The 21,549-nt window shown below is 35.5% G+C and overlaps 1 long non-coding RNA gene and 1 other non-coding gene across 3 annotated transcripts in view; both read left to right on the top strand.

Annotated features, from left to right (window-relative positions):
* Positions 1–21,549, top strand: part of LOC147838945 (uncharacterized) — a 1,276,407-nt gene that overhangs the window by 1,092,988 nt on the left and 161,870 nt on the right. The window lies entirely within an intron of this gene.
* The window catches only part of LOC147832012 (uncharacterized), a 133,450-nt gene continuing 117,701 nt past the window's right edge, over positions 5,801–21,549 (top strand). For both annotated transcript variants that reach the window (XR_015520631.1, XR_015520630.1), the window contains exon 1: positions 5,801–6,165. This is a non-coding gene — a transcript (uncharacterized LOC147832012). The remainder of the gene's footprint in view (positions 6,166–21,549) is intronic.

Raw genomic sequence — 21,549 nt, 5'->3', positions numbered from 1 at the left:
TCTGGGGTTTTAAAGCTCCGCTTGTTGTGCTTTATAAACCAGAGGCCTGTCCCAGAGGGAGACTCTGAGACTCAATCTTTAAGACACTATCTGGAGCTCATGTATGAACATGGGTTTTGAAAGTTCACCGTGGTCCATGTTTGGATTATGACAAGTACTCATGCTAAAAAGATTTAAATCCATATATGATTAATTTAGTAAACATTAAGATGAGTTGTCTGCAAATAGTCTTCCAATAAGGCTAGGAAATTACAGTAATTTGGACAGGTTCTTTCCTAAAATAATTGAATCAACTCTCAATTCTCAAAGCTATGATTACAAAGATTGAAATAAATGTTGTCAAGGGGAATTGACTCGTTTTCTGTTAAAAATGAAACTGATTATTAATTTGACTCTTATGCCAGTGAGACAATCTAAGAATGCAAGAAAACTTTAAGCAGGTTTAACCCTTTGCATGACCTCAGAAATCTACATGGTCAAAGAAAAGGGAGTTTTTGTATTCATTCATTCATTCATTTATTTGTTCATTTTCTTTTCTTTTTTTCACCCACAGCGCATATCTTTGGACTTGTGGGGGAAACCAGAGTACCCGGAGGAAACCCACAACAACAGAGGAAGAACATGCAAACTCCACACAGAAATGCCAACTGACCCACCGAGGTTTGAACCAGCAACCTTCTTGCTGTGAGGCAACATCGCTACCCACTGCACCATCGCGTTGCACAGTTTCTGTATTATCATTCTAAATTAAATTACTAAAAAATCTGATAACAATTAATATTTTAAGCCTCTAGTAATCATCATTGGTACACAAACAACATTTAAGAGAAAATTAACCTGAACCTGGTACCCACATGTCTTCATTAAACGTGTGCAAAGAGACAGAGGAAAATGGATGCACACAAGTGTCCTGACCTTCTTATCCAAGATCCTCCCCTGTGGACTTGAGGCTGACTTTACAATGAATCCCAAGCAGTGGCATTCATGTCACCACAGCACAAAGACTCTCAGTATCACTTTCTCACACCAGATACCACACACACTCCAGAGGCTCCCTCAGTTTTCACCCTTTAATCTCAGTCCGTACCCTACAAGTGCTGTGGTTGGCAGCAGTTACCTTTAGTCTATAGCCTCTTTCACACACTAATATCATTAAATATTGGTACAATTACCAGATATACTGGTAAACTCAAAACTAATTTTTCTATAAACGCACGATTTACATGTCCAATTCAAAACGCCTGTAAATTATCACCTTTTTAACCAGAAATGACCCTTAAACAGCTGCTGGTTTTTGTAAAGAGTTGTGTTGAGTGTTGTGGTAACACTTTACAACAACAGTACATGAATAACGATGTATTAACATGTAAACTCAACATTACTTTATTATGAATTAATGATGAATTAAGGTACGCGCTAATAATGAACTCTCTCTACAAAAAGAGTCACGTGAGTTTATGAGTAAATAACGCCTAGCTTACAGTTTTTCTCAGTCGCTTTGGTGCGTTTCTCACAACACCTGTGCATTTCTGCACAACAGTTAATGCATTTCTCAAAACAATTAGTACAAACTGCAAAACCTAGCTGATAACCAGCAAAAGCCTGTCACATGCTTAAAATGGAGAGCTCATTCCTCAAAAGCAAGTATTGGTGTCAATCAAAGTGTCAGTATCATCAAAATGAAAAGTCCTGACACCATTGTTTATGAACAAGATAGTCAAAAGACTTTGTCATGTTTTCATTATGTCAGTTTACTCTGTACATTTTTTCAATGCAAAAAAGTCAGATTTTGGTAAAACTTCGTGAAAATGCTCAAGATAGTACTATATACTGTTTGCACAGCCAATTGAAAACTACAGTAAAGTTAGACATCACTGCATTTAGTGAGTGTATCTATTACAAGACACTGAATATGAATGTTTCACATTTTTTCTGCATTTGCTCTTTACAGTTTGAATTGTTTTACAGCATTGTGCAGAAAAATAAATACACCCTTATTTACAACAAACATAAACTTTCTTTGGGTAGAGCTGTGCACAACTGTAAACAATATTGCAGAACATATTGGAACTGAACCAACATACATACACAGGTCTGTAAATCATTCATGAAACTGTTCAATTTAGAAGACTTTTTCAGAAAAATAAAGATTTAAACATTTATTTTTATATATAAAATTAGCTTGCAAGATTTTGACAACTAGTTCATCATTTTTGTATGTAATGACTCAAGTAATGAAATGAAGACTATTAGTTTTATTTGCAATGACTATTCAGCATTTACAAGTTTAGTTACAGTTTTTCTCAATTGCTGGGATGTAGTTGTCAACTGAAACTCCACATTTTCAAAACAGTTAACACACAGGCCTAAACAGCGGCACTCATGGTCAAAATGACACATTTTGCTTGCAAAAGGCACATACCGTGTCAAAACATTTAAAATATGCAACAAAAGCTAGTTTTACCTTCAAACAACACAACTTGCAAACAAGTATATGAGCTCTTTCAATTAATCATTACACAATGGACAACAAAATACAGAACTCAGTGCACTACCATTGCTTGTCATTGTAGCCTATTGCCAATGCCATTTGTTGTCTTTCTATTTGGGCTGTCAAATTTGCCTTTTTGCAAAGAATTGAATCCAGAATAAGAAATGCTTTGATTACATTTATATTGAATTCATGACAATTTTCAAACAGTGGCTGAAAACTGAAATACTGTAAAAACAGACAAAAGTAATCAAATACTGTAAATATTAGAGAAAACACATGTAAACCAATATATAGTCAAATCCTTTGGGAGTATAAGACATAGCCACTATTGACCTCCTCCATCCATGCTGTCACAGAACAACACAGACCTTCCACCGTTTTATAAGGTTTGCAGACTGATTGCTTTTTGAAGATTTGTGTGAAGTAGTGTCAAACCGGTGCTTCACTGAATTCATATTGATGTTGGTAGTTTCTAATAGTTAGGAATAGATGGTTTCTGTTTGGTTACCATAACTAAAACAATGGAGTTTGGACTGCGTGAATGACATCCGTGTTAGCTGTTTTGAAAAATGGTGGGGAAAATGTGTCAACCCAATGAGAAAGAGTTTACACATTTGCAAGACCGGTCTTTTGCTCTGCTGGGATAGTGAAAATGAAAATGAAGTGGAACCTAGTTTCTTTAACCAGGTTAAAGCAAACAAGAAAAACTGTAATTTTGGCTGACATGACATAAGCAAATGATAATGTTATAAATAGCAGAGAGTTGTATGAAAGCAAATGATGCATGTCCGAAAGCATCTGCAATTTGCTGAAAGGAATGAGAAACTGCTACTTGGATGTGCACAAGTAACTAATTGTTTCGAGAAATGCATGACCTGTTGTTCAAATGTAAGTGTGAGAAATGCACCAAAGCGACTGAGAAAAACTGTAAATACTTGTTAGTTCATGTTGTTAATTAACTAATTAGTTAATTAATGTATAAATTAACAGTTAAGTTTGAAATAAATGTAACCAACATGAACTCATGAGCTGTTAATGTATAATTATGTCCTGACTTTACTTGGCGGGGCACATCACCTTAACTACTCAAGAACTTCTGTATTTAAACTGTTCTCATTAATGTTGACAGAACCCTTTTCTATTCATTTTCATTGCAAACATACTAGATGGACATGCACAAGGAGAGCATGAGTAGTTAAGAGTATGTTATTGATGATATGCCCCCAAGTAAAGTAATGATATAATTATACATTAGGATGTGATGAGTTCATGATGGTTAAATTAAGCATAAACTAAGTTGGTAATTAATACATTAATTAACAAACAATCATGTACTAACAAGAATTTGTGCTGTGCTAATTGTAGCTAAAGTTCATGATAAGCGCATAAATTAACTTGTCATTTGTTCATAACAAATTATTGTTTAGTTTATAACATGTCATTATTCATTCATTTATTTTCTTGTCGGCTTAGTCTCTTTATTAATCCGGGGTCACCACAGCAGAATGAACCGCCAACTTATCCAGCAAGTTTTTACGCAGCGGATGCCCTTCCAGCCGCAACCCATCTCTGGGAAACATCCATACACACATTCACACACACACACTACAGACAATTTAGCCTACCCAATTCACCTGAACCGCATGTCTTTGGACTGTGGGGGAAACCGGAGCACCCAGAGGAAACCCACACAAAGGCAGGGAGAACATACAAACTCCACACAGAAATGCTAACTGAGCCAAGGTTCGAACCAGCGACCCAGCGACCTTCTTGCTGTGAGGCGACAGCACTACCTACTGCGCCACTGCCTCGCCTAAATTAGCAAACATTTGAGCTAAATAAAATTAATAGCTATTATAAAGAAATAGAATCAAATCTCATTAGCCGTTTCTTCACAGAATAACGTACACATTCTGATTAAAAAGCAACGAAGGAATCATTTATGTAGATTTATTTCATCTGATTACATTAAATAACAGGTGTAACTTTAAAAATGTACACATCTAACATTGAAACGAAAGCATTCGATTGCTTTCCTAACTGTTTATGCTCATTTAGGAAAAAAATTGCTTGTTTGAAAAAAAAAAAAAAAACAACCACCAAGATCAACATCTTTAGATATTGTTATTATTAATCATGTGTATATGTCTGTTTAAACACGCACCCAAAACCTAGACGTTTGCTCCGCTTAAAATCATGAGTACAGAATCCGTTTGGGAAACAGAGTCTATTTATCACTTGGAACATGTCAGCTGACAATCATGCACCTCTAACGTTATATGACTGTTTTAAGGATTGCATGTGAAGGGGAGACAACACTTGCAATGAAAAGGAAGGGATTCGCGCCATTTTTATGTTTATTTTAAAGGGTTTTACGAATCTAATCAAAGCAAAAGCACAGAACAGACTCACATTTAAGAGCCAGGGGAGGCCCCTGGTGGTTCGGCGGAATGGGTTACATATAGGGGCACTCGACTCTTTAATTTTTATTTGCCACCCTTCAGAGAAAGACTGAAAATTCTGGAGAAAAACGGGAAAATAGCTTTACGGGATCATAGCTGAATAGAACTGTAAAATACAGGAGAATCCCTGGAAAACGGGAGGGTTAATTACTTTTAATTATTTTTATTATTTATTTTGTTTATTTATTTTTTTACTTCAGTTTTTAAACTGTTTTTTACTTCAGCGTCATACCGCCCAATAACGTTGGTTTTAAAGATGGTTTTAAAAAATGCAGCCTTGCGTAGTTCTGGCTATATAATTTGCAATCTCCAGATATGTTTATCGGGCTACATTTTCAGAATGAATGTTGGAAACGTCTCACGTCAGCATGTCCTGTATTTATGTGTGCTCATACTTTCCTTTTGCAAAATATTGGAAATTTACAGGTACTGTTACAACTTCTCAGTCTGGAAACTTATTTACTGGTATTTTTAAAAGGGCCTCATCTTAAAATCCCTTCACAGAAAATTACTGGTATCATTTACCATGCAATCCTCTATGTCAAAAAGGGGCTAATGTCTCATTTTTTTGGCACGTTCATGCATTTTTTGTATTATTTAACCTGTTATTGATATCAGTGCTCATGATCAGGACTGTTGATCCAGTGTGAATGCAGTCCTGATGGAGGCACAGCGTTTGTACCTGACAGCGCACCATGCAGCGGGACAGCGCTCTCATTACCACAACAATGAAATAATTATGAATGCCGCTGCGAGACTTCATCAGAGGAATATCTATTGTATTATTTATTCAGTCCCCTGGTTCAGGGAGAACACATATAAACTTCCAGCTATGCTCTTCCCCATGCACACACTCTCCTGTCTGCCTTTCAAAGAGGTGGCTCGCTCCCGCCACTGCCTTCTACTGCACTTCTCCAGGCCCTTGGATGATTTGCTCGGACATCGCTTCTCATATGTAGCCATGGCTGACCTTAACCCTCTCAAAGGACCACCGCGGTCTGCACAGTGCCAGTTGGAGGATGTTCATTCATCAGTAAGCGGTCAATACTCGAATGGGTTCATGGCTGCGAGCGATTACTCAGCGCAGAAGCAGCTGTCTCCGCATGGAAGGCCAAACCTCAGGCCCAGTCCATCCACTGAGAGCCATGCCTGGAGAATCATCTCTATTGAAAACAGCAGCAACATCACTGAAAAAACAATATGAAAAAGGTGAGTGCAATCTTCTAGCTTGCCGGAAGGGTTTGAATGATGTCTGTGGTGAACTTTTTAACTCGGGCCACAAACGCGTGTGAGGTACGTTCATGTCGGTGTGTTGTTTTTTTCGTGTGTGTTTTTTCTGCTGTGTCCATCATGAGGTTGTATGGGCGCTGGTTATGAGTGCGCAACACTGTGTTATAAATTATGCAGTGCCTGCTTGGCAACGCTATGGTTGGTGCTTGGCAACCTGTGAAGCTCCGTGGCGATGGGGGAAAGTGGGTGCAGTGGGCGGAGTCCTGCAGGTGCTTCTCTTACTCGTCTTTCTCATCTGTTCATCTGATCCCGGTTTGGGTGAGCACTATTGCTGTACTGAGCAGATGCACCTCCTGCTCACTCAGCTGCAACAGAGGAGGCCTTTGTTGCTGTAATGCATCGGATATGATGGGTCAGCCGGCCTCAAAATGACCATCTAATTATGTCTTTTAATTAATGCACATGTGAGTCGGCCTCTACTCATAAACATCCCAAAACTAGTGCATATTGAAAATTTGTCTTATGCACATTGGAAAAAAAGATATTAGGCGATATGTAATGACATAAAATGTAGTTATTTTTTATAAGTTAATCAGGTTTTTATACTTTGGTGCAAGTTTACAGTATATTAGGTGGTCTTGACTACTATCCTCTTGTTAAGTGTGACGTCACGTGAAGTGGCTTCCGGGTCCAAGCGCTCTATTCAACTGAATGGGGAGATTCATGAAATAATAATAAACGTTTACAAAGCGATTTAAGGCTTTCGAAAATCACAATCGCAGTATATATGTCCATGCCTAATATCCGATGGCCAGAAAGTGATTATTTTTTTATAAATTGTTAAATTTTTGGTATTTGTTATGCAGCAAGCCCAGAGGTTGTTGTGTACACTATGATTTTCTATAAAATTAACTTTAATGTGTGATAGGAATAAAACGTGATCATGAACGAATGATTTCTCCACTTAAATGAATGGCGGCTTGGACCCGGAAACAGTATTACATACTTCACAAACATGTCACCACTTAACAAGCTGATGTACTTGAATCAAACAATGTACTTTGTGTGTTGATAATGTATTGCAGAACACTTCTGGTATTCTTAAAGTGGGATAAAGGAAAGGTTGGGGACAGGTTTGGTGGTATGGGTAGATTTAAGAGTGGGATAAGAGCCCTGTTTCAGAAAGGAAGTTCAGTAAAAACTTTGAGTATGTTAACCCTGAAATGAGAGAAACTCTGAGTTCTTCATTTCAAAATGGCAGGTTTGTCAATCTCAAGAAAGCAGGGTAAGTCAAGTCTGTTTCTGAAAGAGAGTTAACTATTGCTCAGAGTCAGTTACTGTGGTAACTTACTCTGTGAACCTGGTCAGAAGCTGGTTTTATTCTCTAATCTCTGAGTTTCTGTGAGTCTCCTCTCCTTTTTTAAAGACTAAGCGTATTTCTCATCTTAGCCTCAGTCATTCCTTGCCTACATTTCAGTCACACAAAGAACAAAGTTATGAAAATGGCTTGTCCTTTTTTGGGAAAATTACAATTAGATTTAATACCATAGTTTTAAGTTTTACATTTGATATTACTGCAAAAAATAAATATCTTTAATTCACTGTCCTTTGACAGGGACATGTACTGTAACTAGATTAATGGGAATATTACTCGTTCTAAAAACTATTTTTTAGTACTGCTTAAATGTCATATCAACCTCTACCACTTGATCTATAATAAAGGCAGACACACATGCACCTTTATTAAAAACTACATTTTTAAAAATGTTATCTTAAACTGATTAATGTGTGTAAAAGTGGAAACCTTAATTTAAACATTTCCACTGAACATTAAGTTAAGGTTATCTGCATTCTTATTTTGTCAAATTTGTTGTGGAAACTATACAGCCTATTTTATGTAATTTAATTCATTAAATTACATCTGAAATAACTTCAAAATTACTGCGAATTCCCCACTTTTTCAAGTGAAAAGTCAATAAATGTCACACATTACGTTGCTTATTTTTTTATTATACTTAAATATTTAAATACTTTAAATATTTCAAATGTAAACTTACGCATTAACTTGAGCAGCTTTGTTTTCCCATGCTGTCTCTGTTTCGCAGATGCAGTGGTGTTGCTTTTTTTCAAATATATGATCATATTTTGCACATCAAGTTCAGCTGGTGAAAAAAAATGCTAATCTCTTTTTTTCAGATGTTGCCATGGTAGGCATGGGCCGGTATAAGATTTTGACAGTTTTTGATAACCTTGGATAAAAATATCACGGTTTCATGGTATCACAGTATTGTGATTACTGCTCTAAAATATATTTTTTTTAAATTTCTGGGTAAAAAAAAATCCCCTTTGAACACATTATATTTTATTTTTTGAAAGATTTATAATATTTTGGAACAGAAAACATGTCAGGCTGAATAATGAAAATGAATAATTTACTTCTGCTGTCATCACTTGTTTAAAAAAACACAGATTTCTTTACAATTTGAAACTTTCTTGGATATTTTTTTTCTGCTGGAGATACTGTCGTCCTAAAAAAATGTAAATGAAAAATTGTAACATACCTTAGGAACGGTATTATAGAAAATTTTGTCGGTTCTAAAACCTTGACTTTTTCAAACCGCAGTATACCTTCAAGACAGTTATTGTCCCATGCCTATGGTGACTCATAATGTCTGCACTCCATTGATAATGCCTTTATAGTCCCAGTGTGCAAGTTTAACTCAGAATTAGTCTACTCAGACTTGATTGACCTAACCAATAGTATCTGTATGCAGCCTTTATGCAATGTCAGACACAATGCACTCAGTGGAGCTAGTGACGTCACTGTGAGAAGTAGGGTTAGGGGTAGGGTTAGGTGAACACATTAAAAAGTATTGGATGCAGCTTAGATTGCATCTGCACCGAGTCTGCAGCAAGACGCCCCTCAGCCTAACTCAGATCAGCTAGTCTAAAACATTAAAAACTTTTAAATCTTTCGATAAGTCGACTCAAAGTTCAAGTTTTAACTCAGAGTTGGTTTAACCTCCTTACTGAAACAGGCACAAGGTGTAAAGGAGGGTCGACAATGTAATTACAAATGTTAAAAAGAAACTAATTACAGATGTGATTACATGCAGGTATTTAATCATAATAAGTCATATGTATAATGTAAAAACATGTTTACACAAGTATATTGTAACAAATGACTCATTTCAGTGTAAGTGCATATTAGTTAAGGCCACTTACATTTTTTCTCATATGCTAAAATACATTTGGCTAATTGTGCAGTCTGTGGTCAATACCTTAAACCATTTCACGTGTTAAAACACAATTTGCAGATCTTACTCAGACTTTTCAGCAAAACCAAACACATTCTGCACTCTAATGCACTTGTCATTCATTCTGGTAAACGCAAGTAGCAACAATCAAATACCAATAGAGAATCTGACATTGATTAAACAAAACCACTCAAAATTGATGTCACGTTTTTTTTAAATTATGTGAAAACAGATATAAGCATGTTGTTGAAGTTGGGAATGAGAGAGTCTAAGCATGGTTAGAGGAAACGATGTAAAAGGATAAGCGTAATAGTCAGTTTATGAACTTATACCTCCCTTTATACTTGCCTTCCCTGAATCTGAGAAGTTTTTTTATGGAAAGTGTATGATAAGCAACGCTTTACCAGAGTAGATCTGCTGTAAGTCATGGACTTAGCATGTGGTGATATAGGCGAGGAATCATTTCAGGGCTGGATATGGCACACAATAGGCTTTTTCCCCCATTGCTTCAGGAGAGACAATATTGCATTGTGATGTCGACGAAGTGTTCTGGTCTGACTCAGTCCAAAGACAAAAAGCATATTGATCACGTTTCCACTTTTGATTTTTGTCCCTTTTAGTATTGTGTACTATAGTTCAGTGCATTGTAGGCCGTATGCTGTACAATGAACAAATTGTATGGCCCTGAACATTGAGATTAAAAGTGCTTTGAACAATGTTGAAAGCCTATATCATTTTGATCACTTTATTATTGGAGAGCAGTGCTTGATTTTGAACACACGGGTAGGCCTAAAACTGTTTTGAGGCAAAGGTTTCATTTTGCAGGAGAAGTCAGAGGTTTTGTAATATTGCTTGAAGATGAAGTTTTGTATTTAATGGTATAAGAAAATGAAGTGAGGGTTTAAAAATTATGTTTTAGCAATCGAGAAAAACTATAATACAAAGTGGAACCAACAGTTTTTTTTAATTATACAAAGTTATACTTATTATTTTTAACCAGTTTGACTGATGTAAGCTGAGATGTCCAGAAAAGTTAAGTTTAACTAAAGAATTTAAGGCAGCAAAGAAATACTTTTACAGTGTAGTTCATACAGTAAATGAGTTGCTGTCTTATTGACCCAAATTAACTTTAGTCAAACTGACTTTAAAAAAATCAAGATGAATCTTGTTTTTAAAAAAAAATCTTTATTTTAACTACTCAAGATGTGTCACTCATATGGTTTGAATGGGGAAAAGTGTAATGGTTATTATGGTGAATAAAGCCCCGCCTACCAGTACAGGAGCCAATCATCAATCGCTTTAGAAAGAATCTCCAGGGGAGAAGCTCAGACCAGACTTGTGCTTTTACGACAGTTTTTGTGGTCAACAAACACTGGAATCTCAGCGAATACTTGCTTCACAGACATAAGAAATATATCCAAATAAAGCATGAAATCTGTACTTTTAAATGAACCAACTTTTGTAAATTGTCAAATGCACATGACATAACAACAGCAACTAAAATGCCAACAAACTTGTAAACAAAGAGCCGAGTTCATTTCTGGAGAAAATTCGCTGTCCAGACCAAGTTGTGAATTACTTCAGAAAAGCAGCGCAATCTGACAAAGCATTATCCAGAGGATGATAATATGTAGAACGGCCATAAGTGAGGTTGGTGTTGTGATCACTTTCGAGTGCGCATGTGCATTAGCTCGGGCAACCTAAAAAATGCTGATTTTGTTTGATTCAAACGCTTAGAAATTAATGTTATGAGGCAGATGTTGTTTAATTTTATTGGTGATTTCTAATATGTAATGTAAATATAAGCTTGGCAAACAGTTTTGGAGAATTTTATGTATATCCCATCAGACAGAATGCCTGAGCATACTGCCCGAGAGGCGTTTCAAAGATGGCTGCCGAGTGAAATAACTTGCCTTGATTAAAGGGACTTTGTTTTAACTTACTTTAATAATTTAAATAAACATAAAACATGTTTTTCTATGACTCACAGATCTTTTTTTTGTGTATTTTAGAGTAACAAATGTCTGAAATTTAGATTAATTTTATGAAAATATACAATACATACAATATACTAACACACCAATGTCAAAGTAATGTAAGGGGCTGTATTATGTTTGTTTATTAGTTATTTTTTAAAGCTGGTAACTGACATGTCAGACAGCGAAATATTGTAATAGCTACCGATCTGGATCATTTTTTGAAACATAAAGTGTATGTTCCACAAACATGAAACAAATTTAGACCCAAAATCTAAAAATGATTTGATCCCATAAATATTAAAACAAACTACAAACAAAAATGTATTATTATTGTTGTTGTTATTTTTTTATCAAAATTTTACACCCCCAACGTAGAAAAGAAAGAAGGAAAGAAAGAAAGAAAGAAAGAAAGAAAGAAAGAAAGAAAGAAAGAAAGAAAGAAAGAAAGAAAGAAAGAAAGAAAGAAAGAAAGAAAGAAAAAGATAATGTAGGCCAGATCAAAAACCATTTTTGTGATCTCATGATCAGTTGGTTACAGTTCATTGGATCAGACATAACAATAAATCAATAAAACCAATACTGATAGCATTAAATATTTAGCATTGTAGCGCATGTGTATTTTAGTCACATCACACAAAATAGTACAGGTTTAGTACAGTACAGTACTGGTATCTCTTTTTTTTTATTATTTGTCTAAACACCTGTTTGAATATAAAACTACAGTAAAGTAAATCAAATACAGATAATATTTACATTTCTGGTTCACTCTACTGAAAATAAACTTCCTCTAAAGCCTTTCCAGACTCACACATACATTCAGTTGGCACTTGGGTCTCTTATTATTGATTACTGACAATCTGACGTGTAACAAACTTCCCCTTTTTATGCTGCTGTATATCAGTTTGAATCATCTGTGAGATGTTTCTGCGAGTGTGCTTTAACAGATTGTAAATGTGGGGTCTTCTAAACCCTCCAGCCGTGGGCCGAACTCTCGCTCTCTGGTCCGTTTTCAGGAAGCATCGGCCCGTCGGGCAAGGTGTGCAGCTGAAAGATTAATAACTTACCACCTTCCCTGATTTGTTCATGTAAATTATTAACCATCACCTCATTATCAATTATTTAAATATCAGACTTTGTTCTTTTTTTTTCCATGCTCTCATTCACTAAAAGAATTGCGGTCCCTTTCTCTTTTGGCTGTCTGTTTGGACACATTTTTTGTTCTTAGTGGCTCTGGAGAAGTGAGGGTTGCTTGTCTATAGTTCTGTTCCGTCGTTTCTGTCTCCTCAAACATGATTAATACTTCATGGTGCGACAGCTGATATAGTAAGAGGGTAAGTAATGCTCCGGGGGTAGAAATGTGCTCCTGTACAACAGCTTGATGAATTGGAGAATAATGTACAGTGAAAGCGCTGATGCAGTAATAAATTGCATATATCTGACATTGCAATCAACTTTAAAAGTCTTCAGAATTAGCAACAAACCATTTGAATTAAAGATGAAATTGTGATTATATTATTGTGTAATTTATGGGAATTTATTCAGCTCCAAAGCATATTTTCTCCCCCTAAATAATACATTATTTAAACTACTTATTTAAATTTATTGTAAAATGATCTTAATAATAATAATAATAATATATATATATATATATATATATATATATATATATATATATATATATATATATATATATATATATATATATATATATAGTAACAATAGTTTTAATAATCTAAAAAAATGAGAGAGTGCTTCCAGATATGTGGATAATTAATATGATTTGATAAAATATATAGCACTGAAAACTTTTGAAAGTGTTTGAAAGTGTGAATACATTATTTTATTAAAACAGAAAGTTGTGCAGATTTGTTGGTTGCACATCTATGATGTGAATCTCCTGTTCCACCACATCCCAAATGTGCTCTGTTGGATTTAGGTCCGGTGATTGTGGAGGCCATTTGAGTACAGTGAACTCATTGTCATGTTCGAGAAACCAGTCTGAGATGATTTGCGATTTATGACATGGCACGTTTATCCTGTTGAAAGTAACCATCGGAAGATGGGTACACTTTGGTCATAAAGGGATGGATCCATGGCGGATCCATGCTTTCATGCTGATGCTAAATTCTGACCCTACCATCCGAATGTCTTAGCAGAAATCGAGATTTATCAGACCAGGTAATGTTTTCCAATCTTCTATTGTCCAATTTTAGTGAACCTGTGCAAATGTAGCATCAGTTTCCTGTTCTTAGCTTAAAGGAGTGGCACCCGGTGTGGCCTTCTGCTGCTGTAGCCCATCTGCCTCAAGGTTCGATGTGTTGTGCATTCAGAGATGCTCTTCTGCATACCTTGGTTGTAACGAGTGGTTATTTGAGTTACTGTTGCCTTTCTATCAGCTCAAATCAGTCTAGTCATTCTCCTCTGACCTTCTCTTTTTTAATTGTATCTTTTTCAAACCATTCTCTGTAAACTCTAGTGATGGTTGTGCCTGAAAATCCCAGTAGATTAGCAGTTTATGAAATACTCAGACCAGCCCATCTGGCACCAATAACCATGCCACATTCAAAGTCACTTAAATCACCTTTCTTTCCCATTCCGATGCTCGTTTTGAACAGGCGCAGATCATCTTGACCATGTCTACATGCCTGATTGCATTGAGTTGCTGCCATGTGATTGGCTGAATACAAATTTGTATTAACGAACAGTTGGACATGTGTACCTAATAAAGTGGCTGGTGAGTGTATATTCCACACAAGTGAAGTATAAATATCTCAGTTACTCGAAGGTGTTTAAGCAATTACCTTTCAGGATTTGCCTTTTTGGCGAGGCAGTGGCGCAGTAGGTAGTGCTGTCGCCTCACAGCAAGAAGGTCGCTGGTTCGAACCTCGGCTCAGTTGGCGTTTCTGTGTGGAGTTTGCATGTTCTCCCTGCCTTCGTGTGGGTTTCCTTCGGGTGCTCCGGTTTCCCCCACAGTCCAAAGACATGTGGTACAGGTGAATTGGGTAGGCTAAATTGTCCGAAGTGTATATGTGAATGTGTGTGTGGATGTTTCCCAGATGGGTTGTGGCCAGAAGGGCATCCGCTGCGTAAAAACTTGCTGGATATGTTGACGGTTCATTCCGCTGTGGCAACACCGGATTAATAATGGGACTAAGCCGACAAAAAAAAGAATGGATTTGCCTTTTTGTAGTCTATCTGAGAGTAAAATACACCAGTTACCTATCTAGAAGGTCATAGGTCACCCCTGCCTCCCCTTTCCCTTCATTCCTGCTTTTCTTGTTATTCCCGCAGACTCACCAGTCAAAAGCCACTTTAGTGCATCCCTGTCAAAATCATCAGCGCTGTAAGTTTACGTGCGCAGTTAACTGATGTCATACCTCTTTGCTCAGCGCCAAATTTGATGTGTTTATGATGTCAAGAAGAAGCTTCATGTATTTTGCATGGCGTTCGCTGTTTCCTGTGATGGTGCTCTTAGGTGAAGACAGACATTGAGAGGTATAACAAACCTGCACTTTTGCTCTCATTATGTCTCAGAGGCAAGATGGAGGAAATAAACGAAAAGTTTATCGGCACACCTCAGTCTCTCTCTCTCTCTCAGTTCAGTTCAAGTTGCTTTATTGGCATGACATTCTCTCTCTCTCTCTCTCTCCCTCTCTCTTAAAATTGTAAAGTGATTATATAATGCATATATACATACACTATAAAACACAGTTAGATTTTTATACAGAATTGTGAAGTGTTTACCTCTTTACTGGTTTCTTATTTTTTCATGTTTGTCCCATTTTAATGTTTCAGATCATCAAACTGATTTTAATATTAGTCAAAGATAACAGAAATAAACACATCATGCATTTTTAGATGAAGGTTTTAATTAATAAGGAAAACTTAAATTCAAAACTGCATAGCCCTGTGTGAAAAGTGGAACAAACATGGAACAGCGCAGATGCTTCCCAGGAGTGGCCGTCTGAGCAATATTATCCAAAGAGCGCAGCAGCAACTCATCCAAGAGGTCACAAAAGACCCCACAACAACACCCAAAGAACTGCAGGCCTGAGTTAAGGTGAGTGTTCATGACTCCACCATAAATATTTAGCATGGCAGACTTCCTAGACGAAAACCACTGCTGGCAAAAAGAACATAAAGGCTCATCTTAGTTTTGTCAGAAAACATCTTGGTGATCCCCAAGACTTTTGGGAAAATACTCTGTGGACTGACAAGAAAAAAAGTAGATTTGTTTGGAAGGTGTGTGTCCCATTATGTGTGACATAAAAATAACACTGCATTTCAGATGAGGTGGTCTGGGACTGTTTTGCTGCTTGACCATAAATGTGTACCAAGGAGAATGTCCAGCTATCTGTTAGTGACCTTACACTAAAGCAAACCTGGGTTCTGGAGCATGACAATAATACAAAGCACATCGTAAGTATACTTCTTAAACTGACTTAAGAAAAACAAATAAAGACTTTTTAGTGGCCTAGTCAAAGTCCTGACCTGAATCCAATTGAGATGCTATGGCATAACCATGAAAAGGTAGTTCATAACAGACTCGTTGCAAGTGCAACATGTTTGATTGCAGTTGTTGCAGGATGGCTCAACCACTTATAAAGTTTAGGAGAAAACACTTTTTTCACTCAGGGCTATGAAGTTTTAAATTTAGTTTTTCTTAAATAATTAAAGACCACAATAATAATAATAATAATAATAATAATAATAATAATAATAATAATAATAATAATAATAATAACAATAACAATAATAATAATAATAATAATAACAATTATTATTATTATTATTATTATTATTATTATTATTATCATAAAATACAATACAATACACAACTGTGGTTTCTAACTGTTTCTAACTAGTTTTGTCCATTGGCTGACTCTGTGTTCATGACAGGCCTCTCTCTCTCTCTCTCTCTCTCTTTCTCTCTCTCTCTCTCTCTCTCTCTCTCTCTCTGTTTCTGCTGCTGGTCTGCATTAAGAGCTGCCCGGGGGCATGAAGCAGGACTGGGGGAGGGAGACTCGCTTAAGAGCTGTCATTTAAATAAGCGTTTACAGAGAGAGGAAGAGAGCTGGGGGAGGAGAACCAGAGGGAGAGAGAGAGAGAGAGAGAGATGCAGGGAGGGGAACAGTGGCTTTAATGTGTCTCTGATCTCTCGCACCAGTCCACAGCTGCTGCAGCAGCAGGCTGCCCTGCTCGGCCATATGTTGCCTGCGCTGCTCCAATTATCCTCCCTGGAGCAAGAGCCCACTCACAGCCTGTGTGGCGGCCCGCCGGGGTCGGCTACTGTTTCAGCACAGCTCTCACTGCTGTCACCCCAGTGCTCGCACCCCTCACACACACACACATACACACACACGTCTGTGTTTGTCTTAAACTTCATCAGTGGCCTGTGAGTTCAACATGGGCTACTTTTTTGGCTGTGTCCCATTTTAGAAGAGAGTTGATGCGTTTAGTTTTTATTAATTATATGAGTATTGAAATGTTGCACTTTTGGTAACTTAATTTAGATTTTTATTTACTGAATTTATAACTTGTCAAGTACGTGAAAACTAGCAGTGTAAAAATAGTAATTGAATTAACAGGTTCAGTATTTCATAATTCATGTTTTATTTACACCTTTATTATAAATTGCATTGTAATTTGCACTTTAAAACCAGAAAATATCACTTACAACTATTAGAAATGTCAATAAAAGACACCTTTTTGAAACTTTTTAACACCAAAAGTTGTGCGAGGTAACATCTCATGTAATTAAAAAGCATAAATACATGACAAAAAAAAACATGAATCACAAAGTATGGAACTGTTCATTTACAGAGGTTATTGTTCACCATAAAAATATTTCTTAATTAACAGGTATTTTATAATCCATGTTTTTTACGTATATTTATGAGACCCTGATTGCTGGTCTGTTGACTTTTTGTTGTTGAAAACTTATACCAGGCTTTTGTACAGTAACTTATAACCTCAATACAAACAACATATCATTTCAAACTATTAAAAATGTCAATAAATTCACTTTTTTAATTTTCTCAACATCAAAAGTTGTTAAAGAAGAGATCAAGAGCTTATAATTCAATTTAATTCACCTTTTTATTTGTATAGCGCTTTTACAATGTAGATTGTGTCAAATCAGCTTTATGTAAAAGATCATAATAAATTGAAACAGTGTAGTTCAGTATTTAGTGTTTAAGTTCAGTTTAGTTCAGCTCAGTTCAGTGTGGTTTGTTAGACACTATTGAGGGCCTGAACACTGAACAGCAAATCCATCGATGCGTAGCTCTACCAATCCCAAACCATGCAAGCTAGTGGCGACAGCGGAGAGGGAAAAAAAACCTTGCGAAATCATTTCTCCGCTGGCCAAACGTCTTGTGCAGAGCTGCAGTCTCAGCGGTGGAGGCAGGAAGTTGGGCCTCAGTAAAGACTCGTCTATTCCTGGAGCGTCACAGGAATCAGTCTCATGCTCTTCACTCCTCCATGACCACCACAGCAGCTGCTCAGGATACGGCCTGGTCCAGGATATGGACACTTCGGGATCATCTCGTCGCTGGTCTTGGATCAAATCAGTGGTGCTGCGTAGTCTGAGGGCCTCGAGATGAGTATCCCCAGGTGGAAATAGAGAATTAAGAGAATAATTAGCGTAGCTGCTGTTCATAGTGTATAAACACAAGATGCAGAAACCTGTAAGGAAACCCACAATAATGCAAGTCAAAAGCAAAAATAAATGAAAAGAAAAAATATAATAAAAAAATAATGGAACTGTTACTTAAAACTATTGAAAATGTCAATAAATCACAACTTTTCAAACATTTCAACAACAAAAGTTGTGTGAGGTAAGATCGTTTTATAATGCAATTCAAAACTATAAATAAATTAAAAGAAAAAGTATAAATACAAATATGGAACTGTTTATTTAAAGATTTGTTTTTGTGGACCATAAAAATGTGTTTGTTAATTAACAGGTTCTGTATTTCATGTATTTCGTGAATTCTGTAAAATAACAAAAAAAGAATAGTAGTTCATTACTAGGTTTTTTTTTGTACTGTAACTTACAACATCAGTACAAACGATATATAATTTCAAACGATTAAAAATGTCAATAAATTCACTTTTTCAATTTTTTCAACATCAAAAGTTGTTAGAGAAGAGATTAAGGTTTCATAATGCAAGTCAAAAGCACAAATAAATGAGAAGAAAAAAGCATAAATCAAAAAACAATGGAACTGTTATTATACCAAACGAGAAAATATCTAGAAATCTATTGAAAATGTCAACAAAAGACACATTTTCAAACATTTTAACATCAAAAGTTGTGAAAGGTAGGATCAATGTCTATTTAAAAAGTATAAAACGTATAAAACAAAAATAATGGAACTGTTCATTTACAGATTTGTTTTTGTGCATAATAAAATGTATTTGTTAATTAACAGGTTCTGTATTTAATGATCCATGTTTTTTTGTGTTTATTTACAGTCGTGAATTGCATTATGGGAACTTGATCTCTAGTCTGTTGACTTTTGATGTTGAAAACTCAGAAAATTAAGTCTTCAAAAATAACAGAAAATGTACTGGCAGTTTATTACTAGGCTTTTGTACTGTAAATTACAACATCAATACAAACATCATTTCAGAATATTAAAATGTCAAAACATTTACTTTTTTATAGTCTTCAACATCAAATGTTGTTAGAGAAGAAATCAAGGTCTCAATGCAAGTTAAAAGCATAAATAAAAGTGTGAATCTAAAAATAATGTACATTTACAGATTTGTTTTTGTGCACACCATAAACATGCATTGGTAACAGGTTCTGTATTTCATGATTCATGTTTTTATGTTTATTTGCAGTCAGGAATTGCATTATTAACCTCTAGTCTGTTGACTTTTGATGTTGAAAATTGAAATTAGAGAATTAAGTCTGTAATATAACAGAAAATTATCAGTATATTTACCAGGATTTTTTACAGTAGCTTACAACATCAATACTGACTGTATATTATTTCAAACTATTAAATATGTCAATAGATTCACTTTTTTCAAACTTTTCAACACCAACAGTTGTTAGAGAAGAGATCAAGGTTTCATAATGCAAGTTAAAAGCATAAATAAATGAGAAGAAAAAAAAGATGAATCACAAAATTTGGAAAACTGTTAATTTATGGATATTTGTAGAGTGTTAACGGTATTATGCTCACTAAAATGGAATTCGCAAAAGAACATGTTCAATTAATAAACTTAAACTTACTCAAGGCGGTTGAATTGGTTATTTGCCTTGATAATATTTTACTCAAGTTTTAAAAGCGCAAAGTACATATTTAGGATCTTGTTAATGTATAACAATATTGATATTGATATTTGTCATATTGATAATCATCCTGGTTATTCAAATGTGCAAACAACAGAAAATAGCTAAATATACCAGGTTAAAAAAAAAATTATAATAAACAAAATGTGGATAAAAATGTGCTGACAAATGTACACTGAAAACCCTAATGTTGTCTTTACCTAAACGATCAAGTAAAGTTGACTGAACATTACTTAACATTTAGCATTTTGGTCCTATCACCTAAAAATGTGAGTTAATTTACATTATATACCATGAAAATGCATGAACTTAAGATTTCAAGTGCGGTAAGCTCAAAATCACAATTAATCCGTTGAAAAAAACAGGTCAATTTTAATGTAGTCTTGACTGTAAAATTCTAATATGTGCAACCTTTTAATGCAAGGTCTTTTTTTAATCAGAAAACAAGGCTTCAGGTATGATTATTTATCATAATGGGAATAAAAAATATTAAATTATATAAAATTACTCACATAGACACACAAACTGAACTGAACAATTCAAGTATAACATACGAAACCGCCAAGTTAAATAAAGTTAAATCTGCAAGTTTGGTAACACTTTACAATAAGGTTCATTAGTAAATGCATTTACTAACATGAACTAATCATGAACAACACGTGTACAGCATTTATTAATCATAATTGAACATTTACTAAAGCATTATTAAGTCCATGCTTGTTGACATTAGTTAATGCACCATGAGTTAACATGAACTAACCATGAACAACTGTATTTTCATTAACTAAAGTTAAATAACATGAACAAATACCGTTGTAAGTGTATTGTTCGTTGTTTGTTCATGTTAGTAAATGCATTAATTAACATTAACTAATGAAACTTATTGTAAAGTGTGACCGCAAGTTTTGTAAGACTCTGTCACTCACTTAAATTGAGGCACTGAGTTTACTCAATTAATTTCATTCAGTCCAATTAATAGGGTTTTCAGTGTTAACATGCTAGATATTTTTTAAGAAAAGAAAGCTGTATGTGTACAAACAAATGATGCTTGATCACAATTCAGTGATGCTCAGCACATGCAGAGTAAAAAGATTCAACTTCTAATGTCTGGCCTTTTCCTTTTCAAAATTATGAACCATAGGATATGTCTTTAAAACAGTTGTGAATAACTTTTAATGCCTTCACATGGGCACTTAAATTTGAACATGCAGTTTGATTAAACTTAAGGTTCTGTCCTCATCTGCTGTGCCCTTGCTTATGTCGCACTAAACTCATTTGGCTTTTCCCTGTGAAACACAGGAGGAGTTTTTATCAAAATGACTAAGGTGTTTATTTCCATTCATCAAAAATCCATGCTGATCGCTGGTTGTCAGGTTCAGTTGTGTTTTTCTTAGATATTTAAATAAATTATAAATTAGCGTGGGATTTGAAGCCAGGTCCCCAGCATGCTGAACAACAAATGCATCTCTAACTGAAAGTCTGGTACAGCAATTGAATACACAGAAATTTGAATAAATAAATAAACAAAGATTGAATCTATATCTAGATAGATAGATGAATGAAAGGATGGTTGGATGGGTGGGTGGATGGACGGACGGATGGACGGATGGACAGAAGGACGGACGGACAGACAGAGAGACGGACGGACGGACGGACGGACGGACGGACGGACAGACAGACAGACAGACAGACAGACAGACAGACAGACAGACAGACAGACAGATAGATAGATAGATAGATAGATAGATAGATAGATAGATAGATAGATAGATAGATTCAACAGTGTTCAACGTGTATATGTCAACAAAATGTTATCAAT

This window comes from Danio rerio, chromosome 21 (genome assembly GCF_052040795.2).
Source record: "Danio rerio strain M-AB ecotype USA chromosome 21, GRCz13ab, whole genome shotgun sequence".
NCBI classification, from domain to species: Eukaryota; Metazoa; Chordata; class Actinopteri; order Cypriniformes; family Danionidae; genus Danio; species Danio rerio.
This window is presented reverse-complemented; position numbering and strand designations above follow the sequence as displayed.